The sequence below is a fragment of the Miniopterus natalensis genome, chromosome 13 (genome assembly GCF_054644295.1).
Source record: "Miniopterus natalensis isolate mMinNat1 chromosome 13, mMinNat1.hap1, whole genome shotgun sequence".
In the NCBI taxonomy this organism is placed as follows: domain Eukaryota; kingdom Metazoa; phylum Chordata; class Mammalia; order Chiroptera; family Miniopteridae; genus Miniopterus; species Miniopterus natalensis.
In genome coordinates, this window is record NC_142093.1 from 23891200 (window position 1) to 23917411 (window position 26212).

Here is a 26212-nt window from a genome sequence, read left to right on the forward strand (position 1 = left end):
GAACTAAAGAGTGCCCCAGTCTTGGTTCCACGATGTCACCGGAGGCTGTCAGAGCAGCACTGTCGGGGGACCAGTGGAGTCTCATTTAGCCTGAAGCGCGCACTGAAACAGCGATGCCAGCTCCCCAGGGCCGCGCGCGCTTCTCTCTGTGCCTGTTCGTGTCTGGGCGCGCCGGGCAGGGGCGCGGGCGGCAGGGGCGCGGGCGGCAGGGGCGCGGGCGGCGGGCGCGCGGGCGGCGGGCGCGCCGGGCAGGGGCGCGGGCGGCAGGGGCGCGGGCGGCAGGCGCCCGCGCGCCCGACCTCCACCGCGAGGCTCCCGCCCTCCCGCCACTCCGGAGCGGGCGCCGCTGCATAAAGTGCGGGGCGACCGCGGGAGACCCACGGCCCGCCAGGATTCGTGCGTCACGCCCGCGACAGCCTGCAGCAGGGTGGCAACGCTCGAATTAAAGGACGTGCGGGCTTCCAGCGGATCCGGTACCGCAGTGAGGCGGGGCCCCGCGCTGGAAGCAGCCGGGGACGCTCATTCACATTTTCCGCCCGGGCCCACCGGCCCATTCATCGGTTTCCTTTCCTTTTCCTCCGCGCCGCCGACGCCGGGCACGGCTTGCTTCCCTCTCCCACCTCAGGCCGACCTTCCGCCCCGGAGCCCAGCCGCGGCCCGACGCCGACCACGTGACCACCCCGGCCCCCGCGACTCGCTGCCGTCCACGCCCCCGCCCGCCGCAGCCCGCTTCGCCCCGCCCCTCAAGCTCATGTGACCACCTCTCTCCCACCTGACTGGCTCCTCCCTTTCCCCTCGGGCCGGACCGGCCGCGGTCGCAGCTGCCCGACTCCAAAATGGCGGCCGTGCGCGGCGCGCGCCCGAGCGGCCGGACCTCCCCGGCTCCCGGGCCGCCCGGCTCTCGCGCCCCGCCTCCCTCCCGCGGCCTTCACCTACCTGTCCCCGGATTGGCCGCTCGGAATCCCGCCCCCCCAGAGCCCCGCCTGCTATTGGTCACGGTAGGCTGCCCTTCAGAGAGGCGTGCCCCGCCGCCCCCCGCCCCGGGAGGTATTTTCCATTCCGGTGGGGGCTGGGGGAGGGGGGAGGGGAGAGGGTATAGAGGGGGAGGCGGCCGGGGCAGGGGTGGGGGCTGGCGGGCATCCGGCCGAGCCAGGGTCCCCGAGCTTCGTCCGGAGGGAGCGAGCCCGCGCTCGCCGGGCAGTCGGAGGGGACGGAGCGGCGGCGGGCGCCTCGCCCTCTCCGTGACTGCGCCGCGCGGGCCCATCCTGCCTGGCCGCAGGTGCCCCTGGATGAGGCCGCCCCGCGCGCCCCGGCCGGTGAGTGTCCCCGCGCCCCCGCCGGCCCCGGCCGCGGCCCCCGCGCCGCCCTTCGCGGCCGCCTCTACGGTCCCCGGTGCCCGCGCCCGGCGCTTCCACACCGGCGGAGGCAGCGGCGCCCCCCGGTCCCTCCGGCCGGGAAGGAGACAGCGGGCGTGGGACGGTGAGCCCGGAGTAGCCCGCGCCGCGCGTAGTGGGAGCTTGCGCTTAGTAGGCTCTCCATGCCTTTCTGTGGAATTGTTTTCTGGGTGGAGGGAGCGTGGGGTGTCTAAGGGGTAGGGGGTCGCCCCGGTCTAGTAGGAGGGCGTCTGTGATCCGGGTCGAGGTGGGTGGGGGACAGACCCCGGAGGTGGTGGGCTAATGCGAGCGCTGCAGGGAAGGGGGCACCCGCCAACGCACTTGGGGCTCTAAGGCTCTGACGGGGGGGTCCTCAAGGTCGAAGAGAAGAGGTCCCCTGGGAGACGAGAGGAGGATCTGGGGCGCTTGGATGGGGGAAGTGACTGGAGCACCTCCAGGGTTTATAACCCGAGGGGGAAAGGGATGCGCAGGCGGGTGCTGGGAGGCTCCTCTGCACTGCTTGGGGTCCTGAGATTCTCGGGTCCTGGGCTCTGGGCAGTGAAATAGCCGAAGCGAGGCGACTTCCCGGAGAGCGGGGTGCATTTAACGAAGGATGCTAAGAAACAATTGAAGTACACATCTTGGCTGGGGTCTCAACTTTGTAGGCTGGGCGATTGGGGAGTCACAAGGTGGTTTTGACATATTTTGGCGTTCCCACCAAAAGGTGGCTCTCAGCTGGACCTTGTCAGTTATCCTTTATTCTTAAATGTATATCTGTGTTTGATGGTGTTTTACCAGTTATTAGTTTTGCTGGAAATTCTCAAAGCTGCACCTTGAAATTCTTGTAGCAGCCTCTCCAGCTGCTGAAGATCCTTTCTTCAGGTCTCTTCATTTATAGAAGTGGCTTAGTTCTTTCCAATTTAACATTTAGACTGGACTGGACTGTTATAGTTTGCTACTGACTTTTATTCTACAAAATTAATAAGTAATTCGTATGCTTTCTTTCCCTTGCTTTTGTTTCTTTGCAAGGTCATGCAAAATGGAACCATAAATTCTATAGAAGTTTTAAGATATTTTCACTTTAAGTGTTGAACTGGAAAGATGTTGTTAAGCTAGCATTAGAAACCAATACTAAAATCAGGTGGAAGTTTTCTAACAGTTGGGATTCTTAATGTCAGATGCTTAGTTTAATTTTAAGAATCTTGTATTTGCTTAACACTCTTGAATGGGTTAGGAACATAGAAAATGCATACCAGGGTTAGGCAGTGAGTGAAGTCCACAGAATCCACCTCTCTGGCAGCCCTTAGAGGTTCTTCATGTCGCTGAGAATCAGCAGCTAAATTGCACAGCTAGATCTTTAATCTTTTAAATATTTCCTTAATCATAAGTGTTATCTTATTCATTTCTCATAATTTACTAAATAAAAGCTTTTTTAGGGAGTACTTAAATATATGTGATAAAATTTTATAGATCAGATTTTGCCTTTTAATGCAATTCATCAGTCAGAGAAAATCTGCAAAAAAGTTAATATTTTCAGTTGGCAACTCCTTAGTTCTTGAATAATTAATGGATAATTACATTTTTTCCCTGTTGTCCTTGAATTCTGCTGTTTGTCCTCAGGGAGAATGTACTGGCACACAAAACAGTAGCCTAAAACATGAAACCTAACACCTTTAAACATTATAATAGCTTCTGCATTTTTCACCTTAAGACTCATCAGTAGCAAACCAGTAGTTGGAAAGACTATCCCCCATCACCTTTGTTTAGAATGGGCTGTTTTCTCCCTTTGTAGAACTAAAGGACAATAATGCAGTAATAACTAAAACAATGAGAATGGGAAGCTTGGAACAAAGATGTATGTGTATGAGTCACATTTCTTCTAGAGCTAGAAGAGTAGACCATGGAGATGATTATTTTGCAGATCAGGAAACAAGGCCCAGAGGACTGGAAGGGACAAAATTGCTAGTTAGTGATGGAGCCAGGATTGGTAGACAGGTCTCTGGACTGTAGTCTAGTGTTTTTCTATTTTACCACATTCACAGTGTTTATTTTCTTTTTTTTCTATTGAGGCATTTTATTTGCACATCTGTATTATATCCCTAGAAAAAGAATCCCAGGATTTCCCCTCCTGTGTGTTTTCGTCATGATCCAACCTCAGTAGGCATAGCCAACTGAACACAGTGAAACCAAACTGACAGATGGGAGCAAGTCCTTCTTCCATTTTGCTAGATCTTTGAGTTGCACATCAAATCTGGGGCTGATCACTCCACACTTGTTGAACCTGCCCATGCAGTTTACAACAATTTTCCCAGCTCTGTGATCATTGGTCATTTCAGATTCACCAATATAACCGTGCTTCATCATCACAGTTAGAAACTGGACGATGACTTTGGAGCACGGCCTAATAAAAACCTAAAGTTTGCCTTTCTTTTTGGCATTGTTGATGCTCTTGAGAGCATCAGCCAGTACATTCATGCGCCTCATTATGATGGCAGGGAAAGATGGCAGAAAGCACAGTGTTTAAAGCACTCTAGTGCCTACTATAAATGGTTTTTGGATTATTTGTGATGTTGTTCCCTTCTAAGGATGAGGAAGTTTGAGTTGACTACTTTTTTTTCTTCATTTTTAACAGCTTTATTGATGTGTAATTAACAAACAGTAAACTTCACATGTTAAAGTGTACAGTTACAAAACCACCACAGTCAAGATAATGAACATATTCATCACCTCCTAAAATGTCCTGTCTCTGTAATCCTTCTCTTCTGCCCCTTCCCCGTTCCCAGGCAACCCACTGATCTGCTTTCTGTCACTATGGAGTACTTGGCATTTTCTAGAATTTTATATAAACAAATTCATAGAGTGTGTACTTGATTTTATCTGGCTTCATTTGCTCAGCATAATTGTTTTGAGGTTTGTCCTTGTTATTATCCGTACCTTTAGTTTGTTACCTTTTATTTGTTGAGTAGTATTCCATTATAGCTCTCCCGCAGTTTGCTTATTCATTCTTCTATTGAGGACATTTGGGTGGTTTTTATTCTTTTGTTGTTAAAAGAATAAAGCTTCTATAAGCATTCAGGTGAAAATCATTGTATGGATAAATGCTCTCATTTCTCTTAGGTGAATAGCTAGGAGTGGAATGACTGGGTTGGATACAAGGAGTGCTTTTTGTTGTGGTTGGGATTGTTCTTTAAGAAACTGCCAAATTGTTTTCCAAAATGTTTGTACCATATTATCCTCCCACCAGCAGCGTGTAAGAATTCCAGTTCCAAATTCTCCTAGTTGACTACTTTTATACATGAAGTGATGTGAAACTGAGCTTTTACTGAAAATTTTTAAACAATATGCTGCATTGTTAGTAGAAGTGCTGATATTTCTCTCATGGGAAAGGGGAAAACTGTCATCTAAGTTTAAAATGTTAGATAAGCTTCTTAGTGTTCTATAATTTTTATGCTAAAAATTAATTGCTTAAAATATTTTCAGATCAAAAGGCTCATTTTCAAAGTAAATTATATATTTAAAATACTACTTTCAGTAAGTGTGAGGGTTTTATATTAAAATGGATTCTAGTACCTTTAAAAAAGAGCAGTAGTAGAATTACATGATAATTATGAAAACATAATTTCTATCATAGCTGTAATAGAGAAAAACTGGATTATATTTCAGCCTCTTAATAACATTATGATCTCTGGCAAGTGATTTAACCACTGTATACCTAGGTTTCCTCATCTGTACAGTGAGAGTAATAAAAGTATCTACCTCATAGGATATTAGTTAGGATTAAAAGTGCTTCTTTAGCACATGGTAAGGGTACAGAAATATTAGACCTTATTCTTTATGGTTCAGTAAGTATATACAGGCAGTTGTATTCCCACTTGTCTCCTTGCTATTAACAAAGCCACTTTTCCTAGGTAAAATAATAGTCTGCCTTAAGGGCAGTTAGTGCAAATGATGCTCTCTTTTTTTTCCTCCTCCTGTTCACCTTGGATCTTTAATTAGATGTGCATATTAAGTTAGGTGTCTCTTTTTCTGAATGTCATCGGGAGACCCTTGTCACAGTTTCATTATTCTAGAACCAAAATGTTAAAATTGATTTGCAGGTATTTGCTCACCTGTTGAACATCGACCTGGGATCTAGGAGATCGTGGTTCAATTCCTGGTCAGGGCACATGCCCGTTTGGGGCTGATCCCTGGTCAGGGCTTGCACGAGGCAGCTGATCAATGACGAGTCCCCCACCATTGATGTTTCTTTCTCTCTCCCCCCCTTCTCCCTCCCTCTCCCTTTCTCTCTCCCTTCCTCTCTGAAATCAATAAAGACATATTTTTTAAAAAAGAAAGATTTGTAGTTATTCTACTGAGTTCTAGAGGCCTACTGGGTATGCTTAGATAAGGAAACCAGGAACTTAGAAGGTCTGTTATTAAACCCCTTCTGCCAGTGGCACCATGAGAAGACCGTTGAACCTTGCTTTCTATTAACTGAACATTTTGATGGCTTCATTCATTAAACTGTTAGGTTTTAGTAATAAAATTTGCATAACTTTAATTTTGTAACATTTTGTCCTTTTTTTAATGCTTTTTTTTTTTTAATCCTCACCAGAGGATATTTTTTCCATTGCTTTTCAGAGAGAGTGGAAGGGAAAGAGAGAGAGAGAGGGAGAGAGAAACATCGATGTGAGAGAGATATCAATTGGCTGTCTCCCGCACTAACCCCTGCCGGGCAGGGGATCATGCCTGCAACCGAGGCACATGCTCTTGGCCAGAATCAAACCCAAGACCCTTCATTCCACAGGCCGGCGCTCTAACCACTGAGCAAACCCGGCAATGGCACGTTTTGTTCTTTTTTTAATTTGCTGTAACCCAGGTCTAATTAGTGTCATCAGCATGTGGTTTAGCAAATGTATCTTGTGGTGACAGTGGTAGATTTCTTTTGGATATTCGTTCTTTCTGCCTAACGAGGTTCTTGTATTGCTTTTACAGCAGCTCTTCTTTTGTTTACAGTCCTCTTAACCTTGATTCTCAAGTATTTTTGCGATTTTTTCCTTCTCATGACATTTTTACCTCCTGTAATGACATGTAACTTCTCACCATCTGTCAGACATGAGCTTATTTTTATGCCTCTTTTTAAACATTAATTTCAGTTATTTTAAGTGTATTTCACATAGTATTTTTTAATTGCTCTTATTTTTAGAGTTCATTAAATTGAGTTTATTTTACAGGTTAGAGATTAAAATTAGAAACAAGTTATAGCTCTAAAAGCCTATATATTATTGCATAGTGGATTCTTGCTATATTGTTTTAGATCTCAGGCAAACATTCTGTTGGTGGTACTTCAGATGATAAATACATGGGTCATCCCTTTAGTCTGAAGTGATGCTAGCAGGGCTGAGTTACATGGAGCCATCAAAAGTTTCCAGGGTTATGTTAATTTTTAACTGATACAGAGTTTTAATGAGAGTGAATAATTGGTATGAGAGTGACCAATTCCTAATCTTCTTTTGATTATAGTAAAGATTATGAAATTATTACAATTTCTTGTACATTTTTGGACTCATGACATGCTTTTAGAAATTTTATAGAATTTAGACATGCGGATCTTTTGTTCCAGTTTATTACATAATCTAATTCTATGAATAAAATATTTAGTTAAATGTGGTTTCAGAAGACATCAGAAATACCATGTTATAATAAAATACCATTGCTCAATTTTTCATTAAATTGGAATTTTCATTGTATATTTAAAAACAATCATGGCATTGTGAATTGCCTGGTACTCATATTTAAAATTCATGGATTTGTGGACTGGGTAGATATTGACCATGCAATTTACTTTCTTAGCTTCAGTGTAGATCTTAGAGAATGACAGAGGGAAAATACGAATCATTTGCCTTGCTCAATCTAAAAAATCTTCATCTGGGTTAGCCAACTATCCTACTTTTTTTAAAAAGGAAAAGGGTTTTTGAATCTGGTTCGAGTAGAGGTAATCTTGAAGGGTATTGGCTGAAATGTTGATTCATGTTAATGTTAGATAAATCTATATCTGAGTACTTTAACTGAGAATTAGTTGCCTAGCTTTCTTCTACATATAGGTAACAAATTCTAAGGAATGACTTGAGAGACACTAATTACTCCATTGCCAAATACTATATAGTGAGAATATGTTTCCACATGTTCTCTTAATAGTTCATAAGCATTTTTCTTATAGGCTGTTTAATGCCAAAATTAAATTTACCTTTACTTTGATGAGATAACATACAGTAATCTTTGATCAAAATTAATAAGAGGAAGCAGTGATGAAGATAATTTTGAAAAATATTTTTGAAATGAGCTTATCTGCTCTGATTGTCTTCAAATTACAACTTTTTAAATTTGAAAACTACTATAATAGGAATAATATCCAGTCTTTTTATTCTGAGCAAGCTTCTTCAGTTAGAGGTGATAGTCAAGTATATGACATGTATTTCAAAAATTGAAAATGATAGAAGCTTATTTAAATAATATATATACTTAAAATGGAACATGAAGGATAGAATGGAAATGATTTGGGAGATGAACTTAAAGCCCACATATATAGTGGGTAGTCAGAGGAAGGGAAGCTGAGGAAGCAGTCGGAGGTTGGATAGAGAAAAATGTTGAAGAAAACCAGGATTTTGTAATTTAGCCCTGGTGTAGATCTTGGGTTCCATAGATGAGCATGTCTTTGTATCAGGAAAACTGCTGAAGTATTTTCTAAAGCTAAAGGATAAATTTACTAAACACTAAATAGAATCTGTTGGGAGAAATCCAAGTAATTTCTTAAGGGTTAAAATATGCCTAAGGCCCTGGCCAATGTGGCTCAGTGGTTGAGCATCATCTCATGCACCCAAAGGTCACGAGCTCAATTCCCAGTCAGGTCACATACTCAGGCTTGTGTGGGAGGCAACCAATTGATGTTTCTCTCTTTCTCTCTCTCCCTTCCTCTCTCTCTTAAAAAAAAAAAAAAAAAATCAATAAAATATTCCTGTGGCCAAATGGGAGCTTATTTATCTAATTATTTAGTTTTTTACTTTGATTATTAACATGAGACACCAGTCCAACCTCATTAACCTTCAGGTGACCAGTGCTGGGACCAAATTTATTTAACAGTTTTAAACAAGTGATTAAAAAAACATACTGGCAGTAAAAGTTGCCAGATTTGCAGCTGACTCTGTGTGCTGTTCCAGGTAATTAAAAGTCAAGCCAACAAGGAGAAGCTACAGGAACATCTTTTGATGCGTTTGCATGTGGCAGAGAACAAGACAATGCATTTAGGAGGAGATATTCCAAATTATATTTCTAAGACCTGAGTTACGACCTAGGAAGGGGGTACAGAAGTCATGGAAATAACTTCTTTGAAGGCATTTATTGTTGCTGCTGGGTCACAAAGTCCAAAAACATGTTAAGGGTTGTTGGGCTTGGTTCTAAAAACGAAAATGTTGTATGTAAAAATAATTATAAAAGGGGTTACCGTTTTTTTACTGTTGTGTTCCAGGCTAAGTGGTTTGCAGTCATTCTTTCATTTATTTCTCTTAACAGTTGTGGAAGGTAGGTGGTATTATCAAAGTGGAAATTCGACTCGGGGAGATTAAATGACTTTCCCAGGTCAGCCAAATAAATATGTATTGGAGTTGGGACTGTGGCCCTGGTCTTTTGATTGTTAATCCTGAACATTTCCCAAGATATTAAGAGACATCTCTTAAAACATGTAATAGTTTAGTTTAAGGTTTATTAAGTGCTATTTTACTCCTTTGCTGTGGCAGCTTTGGATGTCTACCACAAAAGACAGTATCTAGATATTTTCAGAGGATTTAGAGGCATTCCTTAAATTCCTGATGTTTAAGGAAAGCTAGGGATGTTTTGGTATACAGTTTTACCCTTGAGATTGGTAAATCAACACTGGCTGCCCATAAAATGTTTCTTCTTCTGACTTTATAAAATGCTGGATAATTAATGGGCATTAATAAATGTAACATTAGTTAATAAGGAAAATCTTGTTTGGTAGAAAAGAACACCAGAGTAGGAGTTCAGAGACCTGGATTCTTCTAGTGGTGTGAAAATATTCTGATAACATTGAAACAGGCATAACATTCTTGCTCTGGATGGAGGGGAAGCCAGAAGCCATGTCTTAAGAGAGGAGCAGGTGAAGAGGGTCACTGAACTTTTTGAACTGGAGTTTCCCCAAATTTGAGTTAAAATATAAGAAAAATATCCTATATTTTACTTATAAGGGCAGCATCTGCTATATATAATGTTATACATACACATATATTTTATATTTTTTTATTTTAGAATCCCCCAAAATGAGGTGTAAGAACCAAGTAAGTATATGTGAAAGTGCATGTAAATTTTTACTGCTCTACTATTAAAAGTGGTAGAAGAATACTGATGTTCTTGTGAAGGGTGGACAAAGAGGATGCTGCGAAAACTCAGCAGGAGGAGAAAAGTGCAAGAGGAGAAACTAGTGGGGAAGGGAAGTATTAAAGATGAGAGAAAGGAAATGGATAGATGTGAAGAAAATTGAGTTATAGTTCTGTTTGTGCCTGTGAATCAAAGGGAGGGCAGTAAGTCTGTAACTGAAGACTTTTAACATTAATTTACTGTAAGAAGACGCTCAGCGGGTGGTTGAAACACTATTCACTTTTCCATTTAGCCTGTACTGACCGTGTTAATAAATAAGATACCTGACAGTTGGCTGTATTATCTGATTGTTTCTTCAGTCATTATTGCTGTACAGGTTTAGCTAACGGCTTTAAATAGTGTAAGGGTGCTCATAAAAATAAAATAAGCCGGACTGTGTTGCTATTTATTCTAGTTTATTAAAAAGAAAGGTCATAGTGTATTTAAGTAAAAGGACGAAGTTTGATGTTCTGTAATGAGTGCAGGAAAAAATTAGGAAGTCATACTAGAACCAAGGAAAATGGGAACAAATTGTGAATAGTTTTATATGCCATACTAGGAGTTTGGATTTTTATTTTGTTTTATAGGTGGAGAAGTGACACAGATAGTTTGGTGTTTTAGAAAACTGATTATAGCAATAATAAAGAGAGTAGTCTGGAGGAACAGAGATTGGAGGCATTTATTCATCAAGTAATACATATGGCAGGATGAGTGAATGAGGCAGTCTCTCTGGCCTCTCGGAGGTAGATTACAGTCAAGGACATCATTTAAAGCTCTGCCCTAGTTCAGGAAAGAGATAATGATGGTCTGAATTAAGGAATTGGTAGTGGGGATAGGAACAAGAGCACTGATTTCAGAGATATTTAGAAATGTGAGGCTTCCAGACATGGTTAGTGTTTGGAGATGATAAAGTTGAGAATGAGTGTAAGGTTCCCGACTTGGCAGTAGAATGTGTGCAGGTGTGAGAGGGGGTGGAATATTGAGTTTGCTTTCAGATAACTAGTTAAGCATTTTAGGTAAGTAATGACAGGACTAAGAGATCAGTTCGAAATGTTGGCCTAGCTCAGGAGCATGGTCAGGTTTATAAATTTGATTTGGAGGGCATTGTTTATAGTTGAAATTTGAAAATTGGACAAGTGATTCCTAAGTAATAATGTATGCAGAGCAAAGAGTACTGGCACTTAGTTTGATTTTTAGTATTTACCTTTTGCCCACCTCCAGTCAAACTGCCACCCCTAGCCTTATAAAGAATACATAGAAATATTTCCTGCCAGACAGGCAGAAGTATTTTAGTGTCCGTGAATCTGCACTGCACCCTATCTGGCCACCTAGTACAACGCAGAATTCATAGACAAGCACACTTCCTTATGCCTCACCTGAAGTCTCTTTTTCGAATCCTGTATGCTTCCTTGGGCTGGTGAGGCAATCTGAACAGATACTGAAACCTATAGGCTTTTTTCACCTTCTTTAAAATCTAGTCCAGAACAGCCATAATCAGCCATCTCTCTGCCTCTTTCTCTCCTACCCCTCCAGCCCTATAGAGTGTAAGCCTCTGGCAAATAGAGTGCCAGAGAGAAAAGTAAAAACAGCACAAGAGAATGAACCTTGAAGAGGACTGTAATCTTTTTAAATTCATTGAACCCAAAGGTTCTACTTCTAAGCCAGGGGATGGAGTTAGTGAGTCATAATAGAAGAGATGTCCAAATTCAGTAAAATACATATATTAGGAGCAAGGTCTTCAAGTGCTGAGAGAATTTGGAAAGAATCTGAGGTGGTTTAGCACTTAGTGGAAAAGATGATGTTTTGGTTCAGTTTTAAAGGAGGTAGAAAGACAGGTCTGTGCAGTGAAAAGTAAGAATAACACTATTAAAGAGGTGGGAAAAACACCAAAAAAGTGGAACATTAAGCAAGAAAAAGCAAGGAAGCTGGCGAACAGGACTTCTTATCTAAAATGCACGGTATGAGTTGGGATTGATGAGAAATTAGGGTAGAGTTAGATGATTGAAGACTAAAATTTGGAATTGGAACTCCTTGAAGCACATAAGTAGAAAATTGAACATGAACAGAGGAATATTGTAATGTGATTTAAATGACAATTAAGCACTTACGGAAGATGACAACTGTTACGTATAGTTTACGGTGGCATATATAGCACTGATTATAAACTACCTAAATCCCTTATATTATCTCTTTTTGTTTTCTTATGCACTTCCATAACCATGGTTCTCAAACTTGCCTGGGCATAAAAATTATATGAAGCTCTTGTTTAAAATATAGATTCATCCATGTTACATGTAACTGTAGTTACTTCCTTTTAGTTGCTGACACGTGTTCAATTGAATGGATATACTATAATTTGTTTATTATTATTGTGGAAAGGGTTTTTTCCAGTTTTCAACTGTTACAACTAAAGCTGCTATGGACATTCTTATACAAGGCTTTTTGTGACATACATTGTGGATGAATACCTAGCAGTGGAATTGCTGGGTTATAGAATGTGCGTATATTTAACATTAGGAGGAACTGATGACAAAGTCCAAGGTGGGTTTACCATTTTACATTTCTACCAGCAATGTTCCTTTCTTTTATGGAAGAGTTTGATAGAATTTACCAATGAAGCCACCTGGGCCTGCAGTTTTCTTTGCGGAAAGGTTCTTAATCAAGGATTCAATTTTTAAAAGAATGGATATAACACTATTCAGATCTTCTGTTTCTGTTTATGCCTGTTTTGGTAATTTGTGTCTTTCAAGGAATCTCTCCATTTTATCTAACTTGTCAAATTTATCAGCTTGAAAATAAATTATACATGTTATGAAATGGCATTTGCTTTTTATCTTGGTCGGATCTGTATTGATGCTCCTGTTTTCATTGTGCTATTGGATTCATTTTCTCCTTTCCCCCTTGATTAGTCTAGCTAAGAGTTATCGATTTTATCAATCCTTTAAAATAATCAACTTTTGGTTCTGTTGATTTTTTTTCTGTGGTTTATCGTTCTGTTTCATGATTTGAGCTCTTATCTTTCATTCTTCATCCTTATTTTGGGTTTAATTTGCTCTACTTTTTCTAGTTAAGGTGACAGCTTAGATCATTGATTTTTAAAAAAATTTTTTAAATATCAACATTTAAAGTTCTACATTTTCATTAGCATTTCATTCAAAATATTTTCTGATTTCCCTTATAATTTTTTTTTTTTTGACCCATGGATTGTTCTGAAGAGTGTTGTCAAATAATTTTCAAATATTTGGGATTTTTCAGGTATCCTTTTGTTACTGTTTTCATTTAATGCTATTATGGTCAGAAAACATACTCTTTCCTAAAAATTTAATTTGTCTTTATTGTTGAAAGTATTACAGATACCCCTTTTTTTCCCCATTGACCCCCTCCACCCCTCTCCTACCCCCAGGCCTTCATCATGAATTATGCCACTGTGTCCATGGATTAGGCATATAAATTCTTTGATTAAGCTCTTTCTACCCCCACCCCCATCCCTTCCCTCTGAGATTCATCAGTCTATTGCACGCTTCCATGTCTCTGGATCTAGTTTAGAGAACATATTCTTAATACTACATTATTAACATTTTTCATATTTTCTACAATAAGCATGTACTCAGTCACCCCCCCCCCCAAAAGAACCCTAACTATTTTAATTTTTAAAATTCTGATAAAATTAATGATTGGGAGGATAAGAGAAAGATTTAAGTGGTTTTAGTTTTTCTCATCTTAACCATGCCTCTTCTCCATTTTTACAGATCCTTTAACTTGAGTTTTATCAGTATAGATTTAGTGGAAGAGACATTTATTCTTACACTGTATGTGTAATATATATTCTAAACTTTTCCCAACTAACGCAATGTTCCATGTTTCATTGTTTAAAAGTGTGGGTTTCCATCAAGTACTTCTTTGTACATTTTTTATATACTTTGTATTGCTTTCTTTCCATTTTACTTTTCCAGAGCAGTTTTTAAAAGATTTTTTGTCTTCCTTTCTCAGCCACTGTTACTCCCCGCCTCTTTGCAGATGTGGATGGCCATATGTTAAAGAAAGACTGGAAGTCATAGTCTTTAGTTTTCTTAATAAATTATTATATTTGCTGTCTCTCTCCAGGGCATCTTAAGCATATGGACCCGGTGCTCTTTAGGAACTCACTCTAGTGACTCAGTCTCACATTTTTTGCTATATATATATATAGAGCATGTTAGAAATCCAGTGGAGAAAGTTAATATTCAAAAAAAGAGACAAAGGAATGTTGTGGTTAATGAACAAAGAAATAGCCATCTCCTCCAGGGAGGTGCCATTCATAGCAGACCTCAAAGGATCACCTTAACTTGAATAGTCTGGTGTCTCTTCCTCAGCAGTTGTAGATCTAGAAACTCAGTTTGATCAGGGGAACTGGTTTCAAGCAAATTTAATGAAGACATACAGAAAACAAAATTTCTTAATTTACATTAAGAAATAACATCCAGCCATGATGGCTTGGTAGTCTACATCTTCATTATAGGGCTACATCTATCTACCAAAGAGATGTGAACAATTGGTCCACTGATCAGAGTGTTTTCCTAAAGGCTTAAGGAAACATTCTTTGATTACCATATTTTTAGGCTTTGTGAAGTGCTCTGTAGCTGTGGGAAATTTTCTCATCCTTACAAATGTGGTAATAACTAGTCACCTCATAGGATTATTTTGAGAACCAACTACAGTAATCCATGTAAAGCGACTAGGACAGTGCCTAGTACATCGTTGCCACTTGGTAACTGTTAAGATTATTTGTTTTCTTCGACTTCTGGATTTTAGTTCTGGAAATTAAGAAGGGCACTCCTGACCTTTTCCTGCTGCCTGCAGACATTGCTGGGAGCTCTACTGCACTTAGTGTTCTAGAGGTACTAGCAGTACTTGATTTACAAGAATATTGTTCTGAGTCACAAAAATTAACTCAATCTAGTGAAGAACTGTGATGACTCTGCATAGATTATGTTTTACTGTGAGATCTAGCCATTTTAATATTTTGAGACTAAGGTAAGGATCATTCTTTTAAAGAATTTAATAGTGTTTTGCTTTTCCTATTTGGCATTTTTAAAAGTTTGATATTTCTTGTAGAACAAACAAAGTTGAGATAACAAATGTAATAAGCTGTTTTACTCATAGCTGACAGCTTAGTAAGGTTTGTGTTCTACGGTTAATATTTCTCATTTTCATACTAATAGATTGTGATGTTGTAAAGGACCTGATCTGCTTCCCTTTCTTTCAGAGAAGCTTACTAAGACTCAGAGACCCAGACTGAAACTAAGCCAGACAGCTGATGCATCATAGGGGGTCCCTGGGACTGTGAGGTGCCAATGCAGCTGGGCCCAGGACAGTGAGGCCCTTGATACAAGAGTTTGTGTTCTGGAGGCAAGGAGAGTGGCTAGCTCCTCCTTTTGGGTGTCAGCATCCTTTCTTTCACATGGTTGTGAGAAGGCGGTATTGAATTCAAGCAGGGAGCTTGCCATAGTCCTGAGTTGCAGACATCCTGAGTGAGTCACTTCCAGAAGAAGCCCCTGCCTGCCCCTTCTTCCTTGCTTAGCCACCGAATCAGCGGTGAGTGAACAAATGTCCTTTTTGTGTCAGGCACCATATCTACTAACTGTGCACTATGGAGCAGTTGGGACTTACCCAAGAGTTTAATGGCAGAGTTCAGACAGGGCTCTAGACTTTCAGTACATTCTGCTTTTCACTGTATCCCAGTACCTCTCTACATCAGATAAAATTATTTTCTCTTCTGAATTACCATTTGACTTATGGGAAACTAGTTAAAGAATGTTTTGATGTCTATTTAGATATTGTTCTCTAATCTACATAATACCTTATTTACAGTTCTGGTGTCTATCTCATGGGTCTGTATTGTCTCCTCAGCTAAGTCCTTGAGGACCTGTACCATTTTGATCTCTTTTGTATGACCCTTATGGCTTGGAATATTTAAGCACTCAATAATTAACTTGTTTAACAGTAGGTAAATATTTGTTGTCAATTTTTTAATTGCCCCAAGGTTTACATATTAACATACTTTCAGCTCTAAAAGAGCTGGATTTACTACTTAAACCTCATATCCTCTGAAGATTAAAGATTGAAAAGTTATAAACATGCTATTGTCATTTAAAAGGAATTGAGTGCTTCCACAGACAACTTACATTTAATGCTTTAAAAACTAGGACACAGGGATGGTGAGGTTGGTTACTTATTTAAATAAATGCCTTTGGTCATATGGTTGTGTTTTGTTTCTTAAAACTCAGTCTAAGATCTACTAACTTTTATGGCAACCACCCAAAAATATATAGAGAATACTGTCTTGAATTATAATCCTTTGTGTGTTTTGGTGGACTGGTTTATTTTTTGGGGGGGCAAAAAGAAATATTTAATACCTTCTTAGGATGGTTTGTGGAGTGGTGCAATTATAATCAGTTTTAGTACTTGGTCCCGGTCAGCATTTTCCACCCCTCAGTTTTATTGAGGTAGAACTGACAAATAAAAATCGTATGTATTTAAGGTACACAACGTGATGATTTGAGACACATATACATTGTGAAATGATTAGTACAGTCAAGCTAATTTACATAGCCATCACCTCACTTAATTACACCCCCTTTTTTTGGTGACAACATTCAAGATCTGCTCTTAACAAATTTCAAATATACAGTACAGTAACATTAACTATAGTTAATGCCATATATTAGACCCCCAGAAATTATTCATCTTATAAGTGAAAGTTTGTACCCTTTGACCAGTATCTCCCCATTCCCCCCACCCCCTCCCAACCCCTAGAGAAATGAAAACTTGTGTTCACAGAAAAACTTATACATAAATGCTTTAATAGTTCTATTCATAATTACCCCAAACTGGAAATAATACAGATGTCTTTCAACAGGTGACTAGATAAACAAATTGTAGTGCAGTTTATCAATGGAATACCATTGAGCAATGCAATGAAATGAATGAATTATTGACAGATGCAACAGTTTAGATAAATCTTAAAAGTATTATGCTGAGTAAAAGAAGCCAGTCTCAAAAGGTTACATACTGTATAATTCCATTTATAGAACATCAGTGGTTGTCAGGGGTTAAAACAGGATAGTTAGGGGTGTGACACAAAGGGATAGTGTAAGGGATTTTCTGTTTGTTTTTTGTACCTCTTTTTCCCCCTTCCTGCCTTAATTTGGGTTAATTGAACAGTTTTTAGTATTCTCTTTTAGTTTATTGTTTTTGTTTTTTGTTTTACCATATCTCATTCTAGTGTCTGTGTGTATATATGGTTGCTCAGGGATTATAATGTACGTATTTAAATTTCTATAGTCTACTTGGAATAAATATTTTTTCCACTTAAGTGGCATGTAAAAATCTTAACACTGTCTCTTTACCCTCCTCCTTTTCTGTTTTATCATGTCATTTAATATCACATCTACATACATGGAAAACCCCATCAGACAACATTGTAGTTTTTGCTTTTAACCCCCAAACATTTTAAAGAATTTAAGAAGAGAAAAATAATTTATTATATTTACCCAGGTGGTTATCATTTCTTTTTTCTTTCTTCATTACTGTTGTTCCATTTTTTCCCTTGGCATCATTTTCCTTCTGCCATTCAGTAATTCCTTTAGAGCAGATCTTCTGGCAATGAATTCTCTTAATTTCTTCTTCACCTGAGAGTGTCTTTATTTTGCCTTCATTTCTGAAGAATATATTCTTCAGAAATTCTGTATTGATAATTATCTTTAAGTCCTTTGAAAATATGCCATTTCCTTCTGCACTTCATGGTTTCTGCTGAGAAATTTAGATTCATTCATATTGCTTTTTCCCTATAAGCAGTGTATCACTTTTTTTTCTGGCTGCTTTCCAATTTTTTCTTTGTCTTTAGTTTTTATCAGTTTGACTATGATGTGTCTGGGCATGGATTTTTTAGGGGTTTATTCTGTTTTGGTCCTCTGAGCTTCGCAAATCTGTATACATGTTGTGCCTTTTACCAAGTTTAAAAGCCATTATTTCCTTAAATACTTGTCTGCACTGTACTCTACCACTCTCCTTTTAGGATGCCAGTAACATCATTGTTAGACTTTTGGCGTCCCAGAGGTTCTTGAGGCTCTTTTCATTTTTTGTTCTCTTTATTGTTCAGACTAGGTGATTTCTCTCCACCAGTCTTCAAATTCACTGACTTTTCTTTTGTCATCTCCATTTTGCTTGCTGAGCCTTGAAGTGAATTATTATATTTTTCATTTTTCAAATTTACATTTGGTTCTTTTTCTTTGCCGAGACCGTCTATTCATTTCAAGAGTGTTTGCCTTCTTGGAGCATTTTCAATAATAGATGCTTTAAAATCTTCGTCAGGTAATTCCAACATTGTGTCATCTCAATGTTGATGTCTGTTTACTGTCTCCTGCAAGTTGAGACAGATGATAGAGTCACAGAGGCCATATGCCCTCTCAATAATTTGTCTCTGATACTTCTGTGAGGTAATAGTTGCTGCCACTTTTTGTTTTTTTGATGGGGCATAGATGGTTGGTTTTTTAAATTATAAAACTATAAATTTATAAAAATAATACATGATCATTGCAGAAAAATAAAAGAATACTACCTGCTTGAGTAAAAATTAAAACTTAGCCTTAAGGAGCACAGTTCTTTTTCTCCCTCACTCATATTTTTAACTCTTCTTGGATAGGAAAAGGTATTTGATCATCAAATACAAGGCTCCTGCTATAGACCAGATACTGTTCAGCTTGACAGCCACTTGTGAAAGGAAACCATGGGTGTAGACAAGTAACAAAAATAAAGTGTATTATAATCAGATGCTCATAGTTATACTATAATTCATTGACCTCAGTTTACTTTAAAGGGCAGGCATTCTAATCTTTACCTCGGCCAGACATTGCCAGACTATATGTATGCTCCTTTTCTTTGTGCCAGATATTATTTCTTCTAGTCCTCAGCATGTACAGAAACACCAGTGTGCCTTTCTCCTATCGAAATAAGATTTTCTTGTTCTCCCTTTTTATACCTTAATCCATATTGCTTTGATTGTTTTCTGACTGAGGCATTTGGCTCTTCTAAAATATGTGGACAATCATCTGTGAATTCATAGTCATTTCATATGACCAAGTGCAGGAGTAAAAGCATTTTCTTTAGCAAATGGCATGGAAGAGGACTCTTGAGAGTCTGATTTTTCCAGCTTTCAGGTTGCTTTTTCTTTTACTTCACTCCACCTGTCTTATACATCAGCCACCTGCACCACTCCTCATCCTTTGGAAAGCCAGACTCTGTCCTGAGTCTGTGTCTTTACATTATCTCTGCCTGAAACTGAAATGCCTTTTTCTACTTGGCAAGTAACTATTCATTCTTCAAAACCTAACTCAAAATCACCTTTTCTGGGAAGCCTTCCCTGACCCCCTGCATTCGTTTGGATTATGTACAGTGACAAGTAACTGAACCACCAAAATAACAATGACCTAAAAACAAGAGCGAATTTATTTTCTCCTATAACAATTTGGAATTTGCTGTGTAGAGCTGAAATGACAGCTCTTCTCCACGAAATCAATGGGGGAGTAATTTCCAGCACATCACTTCAGAATCTCTCATATTTCTCAGACCTTTGTCCTCATGGTCCAAAACTGAGGTATCTGTTTTAAGCAGCATAAGTACAAAGGAGCAAAAAAGGGATTAAGGTTATATGCAAGCTATCTCTTGAAGTTTCCCTAAAGCCCCCACACTGCTTTTCTGCTTGTATCTCATTGGCCTGAAGAAGGCTAAGGAATATGTCTTTCATTTTGGTGACTGGGTACCAGCTGTACTTACGTTATTATAGCAGAAAGGGAGAATAGGTGGGAGATGCGACCAGCAGGATGTTACAGTGCCCCAGCTAGAGGTAGTTGCTTTGTGCTTTGAGTTCCCAGAGGGACTCTAATTCATTAGCATTTAGGTTGTGTTGTAATTTGTTTGCCTTTTCTACCAGAGTGTGGAAGTATAGTTTCTGAAGTATAAATTAAAAAATAAAATTATGTTATGAAAAGTATTATCTCGGTGTCAAATCTGGAAAATAGGTACAAGAGTGGAATTAGAAGAAAATATAGCCTGGCCGGGCATGGCTCAGTGGTTGAGCGTCAACCCAGGATCCAGGTGATTGGGGTTCGATTCCCGGTCAGGGCACATGCCCGGGTTGCGGACTCGATCCCCAGTCGGGGGCGTGCAAGAGGCAGCTGATCAATGACTCTCATCATTGATGTTTCTCTCTCTCTATCCCTCTCCTTTCCTCTCTCTATGAAATCAATAAAGATATATATTTTTTTTAAAAAAGAAGAAGAAAATATAGTGTCTTTTCACAAGAAAAGATTAGATTTTGTTTTAATGGAGAATCTCTTGATTATATGGTAAAGACACAGGAGAGTTCAACCTACGAATCCTTATCCTTTTGAAATATGGAGATTGTACCATGACTGGGCAATGGGAAAGAAATTATTATAGCTGTAGCTTGGTGGTTTTGCTTTTATAAAATTTCTCTAACATTGAAGAGAAAAGGGTTAAGAGTGGGTGGAGTAAGGAAAATTAGCCCCATTCCTGTCACTTCACCTCTTTTATTATCAAGCACTAATTATTGAATGTTTGATTGCCTAGTAAACTCTGAGTTTTGGCCTCTATCCCACTGGGCACATCATTCAATTAGCAATCAAATTCTTTTACTCAAATTCTTTGACCAAGCTTTCAAGTAATGTGTAGAATACATGCCCAGTGGCTTAAACAGAATCTCATAGACCCTTTCCCATTGCAGCTAATTGTTTAGTCCACTTGGCAAACTGAGTCATACTTCACTAGGCAGCTCACAGACCAGCTGTTGATTTACTTAGTTACTTGAGCCAAGACACAAGCACCAGAATAGAAAAGAGTGCTTGGCCCTGACACCTTTTTGTCTTTCCCTTAAAAGTCTGGATGTAAATTTTCATCCCTCCCCTAGATATACTGTTACAGAGATAAGATTGACATGTCCAGAACGATCTGAGAAAGAACAAATTGTGGTGTTAGTAGTAAAACCTTCTAGGGAAATTAGAACTTGATGTCGACATTAAAAAACTAGAATGGAATGGTGAAGATCGGAGTAGTGGTGGAGGCGTTTCTGAGGAAGGAGTTAAGTGGGTAAAACAGGCCTGCCTGGGGATGGCGGTCAGTGCAAGCCAGGCACAGGGTGCGGGCGACTGTTGAGTGTTGCTGGGAGGAAATGAGCCTGGTGGTGTTAGGAGTCTAGGAAGAGAGGAGAGACTAAAGTGTTGTAGAAACCTAGGAATGTGGCAATAGAAATCTGGACAAGGTTACTGGCAGTGACAGTGTAGAGAAAAGGTAAATTTGAGAGCCATTCTGGAAAAAGAAACTTTTGAACCAGGTAACATTAAATATAATGGTGTTTGTTGCCCAGCCAGAGTGACTCAATTGGTTGAGCATCAGCCCGTGAACCAAAAGGTCACTGGTTCAATTCCTGGTCAGGGCACATGCCCAGGTTTCGGGCTCAGTCCCTAGTAGGGCATGTGCAGGAGGCAGCCGATCTCAGATGTTTCTCTCTCATATTGATGTTTTCTCTCTCTCCCTCCCCTTTCCTCTCTCTCTAAAGTCAATAAAAAACATTTTAAATGTAAAAGTATAATAAATAAATAAATATAATGGTGTTAAGTGGAAAAGTAAAATAAAAATTTTTGAAGAAATTTCGTAGAAACATGATACTGATATTCCAGTTTGGGAGAAATCTTAAGTTAATTTTAGATATAGAGAATTTGAGGGATGGTGAGGAATAGCCAAATTGAGACAGATTTTTTTTTTAGGCTATTAGTGGACTGAAAAACGGATAGAATATGTGGACTACAAGTGTGATTCCCATATCATCCAGCTATACTCAACGAGGTAACAATTGGTTCTAGAAAATACCTGATTATATCTGTAAAGGCAAACACATGTTCTCATAGCTTCTAGACATATGTAAAAACTCTTCAAAATCAGATTTAAAAAATTTTTCCCATTAGCTTCATTTCAACTGAAGGGACTAAGTTAGTTAAATAGGTGACATTTGTAAATTATACCAGGAAACTGAAGTTTTCCCATACTATTAAGTAAGAAAGTGAAATCCAAATTGCCTTGCATGGCTAGTAAGATGCAGAACAGGGGCAAAAACTTAGATTCTTTCATAAAAAAAAAATCTTCAAATAGAAATTGTGGCAGAAAAATGTCCTATGAAGGAAAATTATATTCTTAAATAATGTAAGTTAAGTTATTGAATTAACTACTTAATATGTAGTTTAACTTCATAACATTTAAAGTAAATCTACCACTATGTAATTGAATGTTTTATGGGTTATATTTAGTGGAACATTTAGTTGGATTTGCTGTGCCAAATGTTTATGGCTTTCTCTCTCAGAATGGCTCTTTGTGTATATAGCAACCATATGGAGTCAAGTAGAAAAAAACTTGGCAAAGGAGTATTTCTCTTATAATTAGATTAGAAATTGTGTTCAGATATAATATGTTACAGTAATGATAAAGGCAATATAATAAAAGATATAATAGGCTAGTATAGTGATGGACTGTTTATTACCTGGGTTTCACTGAAGATACCTGAAGGTTAAGTAGCACTTTGCTAATACCTACAGCAAATACTGCTTTTTGCTTCCTTTGTTGTCTCTCATGTGTATACTTTTTTTTATTCTTTATTTCCCCTTTTTATGATGAAATCTAACATACAGTGTGTAAAATATAAAAGTACAGTTTAATGGGTAATTATAAGGCATATTCACCACTCAGATTAAGAAATAGAACATCGCCAGTATACCATAAGCATGCTCAGTGCCCTTCCCAATCAAACCCCACATGTCTCTACCCTATTCATTCCCCAGGAGTAACCATATTCTTACATTTTCCTCCTCTCTAAAGTTTATCATTATGTATACATCCCTATACTTTTGCCTCTTTTATACAGACATATGTATATATGTCAATATAGTCTTTTGTGTCTTGACTTATTTTTGTGCCATTCGTTCATGTAGTGTGTGATAACATTTTTATTTCTCTAATCCATTGTACACATACTGTCCTTCTATAGGAATATACCATAATATGTGTATTCTGCTCTGTTTCATAATATTGAAAGACTCAGCTATGACCATCCTTGTATAGTTTTCTTGGTGTGCAAGGCACCAGTACCTCAAGGTCTGTACTTAGGAGTGGGATTGCTAGATCATAAAAGTGGTTATACCAGTTTATTCTCACCCAACAGAGTATGAACTTTCCTTTTCTTTCACATTCTCGCCATCACTTGGTATTGACAAATATTTGGGGCAAGAGAATGGTGTCTCTTTTGGTTTTATAAAGGAAGCTGAGTCTCTTTTTATATTTGGATTTCTCCTTGTGACATGCCCATTAAAGTATTTTACCCATTTTTCTACTTGGTTATCTCCTCTTTTCTTACTGATTTTTAGGTGTACTTTATATTTCCTGGATATTAGTCTTTGAGTCTCATAATTAATTTTGTGTGTTGAGAATTTTGTTCCCTGCCCTCTGTTTTTGATGAATAGAGTAATTCCTAATTTAATGCAATATAATTTTTCATTCTTTCCCCTTACATATTACAGAGTAATTTCAGCTCCTGATTTCCCACAGTCAGGTCTAAGGGGAACATTTGCTGAGGGAGTAAAGCAAGGCAGCTGTGCTCTGCGTTATGAATGACCTTCCATTACTTGGCCGTAGGTGGTTGGAATGGTGTGGGTACCCACAACAAAGATGACAGTCATAGGTCAACCACTGGCCAACCAGGTGCACTAGCACAAGTTTTGTCCAAATGGGAACAACTGAACCAATAAGGTTCTCACAGATCTCAGGAAATATAGCTCTTTTAATTTTCTGTCTGGATGTATTCAGGATTGACAAGGAAGGGGGAGTGGTGGCTACTGAAAGGGTACACATGATGATGTGGATCACAAAACTCACAAAAAGAAACAGATTTGGCAGTTAAGCAGTGGAAGGAAGCAGAACTTGAAAAGTTAAGAGAAAGATAGGAGAGACCTGTGAGAACTGAGAATTAGCCAAAGGTATGACAAAGTGGCAGCTGTGAAGTAGAAAAATAGAGTGTAGGAGTGGAGAGACCAACTGATGCCTGGAGGCAAATCAGATACCAAGTGGCTGAGTCACAATAATGGCAGGAGCCCTAGAATGAGGATCCACCGACGCCTGCTGCTTGGTCCCCTGGGGCAACTGTAGGACCTGACCAGGCTCTCAGTTCCAGTATCCTTGAGGCCTAAGCCCACTTGTGTTACTGATTTTGTTCTTGGATTTCAGTGAGAATTCTTATTTCCCATCAAATTCATACTATAAATGAATTTCTCCCCCACCACACACACCTACACTTTCCCACCTGAGTGTCAGTACCCAGCAACGAGAAGAAACTGATAGATAAGGAAAGAGTTGAATTCATAAGAGACGGACATATAAGAGTTGGATTCATATCAGAGTGCTACTTTTTGATTAACAAGTAGAAAACATTTTTATAACAATAGAATGCCCACCATTCTTGCCACTACTTTTTCCCTTCCCTTTTTATTACATTTGACAACTAATCTAAGCTCAGCTGTAGTAGAAGTGTTAAAGTCATATGGCATCACACAATCTATTTCTGTTGATTATCCTATAAACTGTATCTCCATGTGCAAGAGAATGCACATTTCTTACTATTGGTACTCTTTTGGAAAGGATATTTCTTACTTCCCAAAACAGTGTTACTTAATACTGTTTGAGAAAATTAGACTGGCTTTAGTAGAGATCTCTGTATTTGTTTTAACTTTCTCCATTGATTGTGTTCATCTGCCCCTCTAAACCCCCCATTTTTTGTGTGTCTTTTCCTTTCTCACTGTTCTTCTCGCTTTCCTTAAAAAGTCTTTTTAAATACTTCATTATTTATTTATTCTGCATTTTACACATAATTTTGGGTTTATAATATGAAAATAGATTGATCTTTTTAAAGATCTTTCTTTTTACATAGCATTTTTTTCCAACTAGGAAATAAATTCATTTGAATGTAATGTTTTGAAAAATACAGAAAAGAAAAAAATGAAATTACGGTAATCAGAAACCACCCAAGATAACCACAGTGGTATTTCCTACCCATAATCTTTTTATGCAAGTATATGTTCGTATGTGTATGTGTGTGGAGGTCAATTACACATACTGTTTTAAACCATATTCATTTAATATCATGAACAGCCCAGAAAATTAAATGCTTCCAGAAACATGGTTTTTAATGTCTCTCTAGTATTTCGGCATATAAAAAGTACCACAATTTATTTAGCCAATCCTTTATTAACTGAACAATACAGCTATTGTCAATTTTTTGCTAATATAACTAATGCTATGATGAATATCTCTTGTATATAAATCTTTGTGTCATTAAATGACTATTTTTGAAATAAATTTCTAATTGTGAATTCTTGGGTCAAAAGGTGTATATCTTTTTAAAGCTCTGATACATGATATAAAATTTCCTTCTTGAAATGCCACATGAATTTATATTCTCACATTAATATACAGAAATGCTAGTTTTCCAGTACCTGTGCTTAGCTATTACCTTTAGAATGTTAAAGAAAAAACAAACATTGCCAAGTTGGTAAGTGAAAAATCTTATATCACATTTTAATCTGTATATCTTTCATAAATTCCAGGAATGACCTTTTTTCATATATTTACTGACTAAATATATATCTGATTTTGTAACTTTTCTGGGCATATCCCTTTCTGTTTTCTGTTATTGTGTTGCATTTTATCTTTCTCTTATAAATATATTAACACTTTGTCATATATTGAACATGTTTTATCCAGCTTATCAATTGCCCTTTAATTGTGTTTATGGCATATTTTTTGACGTGCAGAAAAGTTAAAAATTTTATGTCATGTAAGTATTTTGATTTCCCTTTGGTTCCCTTCTTCAGCATTTTGCTTAAATAGGCTTTCCCTTCTTTTCTTTGAGAGGTCATATGGTTTCTTATAACTAATGGCTTTTTTACGGTGGTTTTATCTGATTCACAGTCCATTGAAATTCTCACCCATTTCTCTATAGAAACATTTGAGATTGATTTTAGACCCAGAATTATAGAGTTTTCAAGTTTTAGAAAATTTGTTAACTTTATTTTTATTTCCTTCTACTTCCAAAGAGAAGAAGAATTTTAAAAGATGACTAACAATAAACCCATACTTGGACATTTAGTATAATGATAATTGATCAGAATTATATAAGGGGTATCTCCCAGTCTTTCTGAAATTTATAAACTAAGGCCCTCCATTTGGATTTCCTGTTGGTAATAGCAAAAGAAAAAAAAGAGGAACACGATGAGTTACGTTTCTCACTGTCTGCTTAAAGGAAGTATGTCAGTTTTTTAAGAGAGAAATCTTGG

The 26212-nt window shown here is 38.6% G+C and overlaps 1 protein-coding gene and 1 pseudogene across 1 annotated transcript in view; one reads left to right on the forward strand and one right to left on the reverse strand.

Annotated features, from left to right (window-relative positions):
- The first annotated feature begins 1228 nt into the window (after nucleotides 1-1228).
- SOCS5 (suppressor of cytokine signaling 5) overlaps nucleotides 1229-26212 on the forward strand; it is a 41717-nt gene continuing 16733 nt past the window's right edge. Inside the window, exon 1 of the mRNA XM_087823533.1 lies at nucleotides 1229-1316. The gene's annotated coding sequence lies outside the window, so the exon portion shown is untranslated. The remainder of the gene's footprint in view (nucleotides 1317-26212) is intronic.
- LOC107540256 (small ribosomal subunit protein uS8 pseudogene) lies at nucleotides 3473-3857 on the reverse strand (annotated as a pseudogene).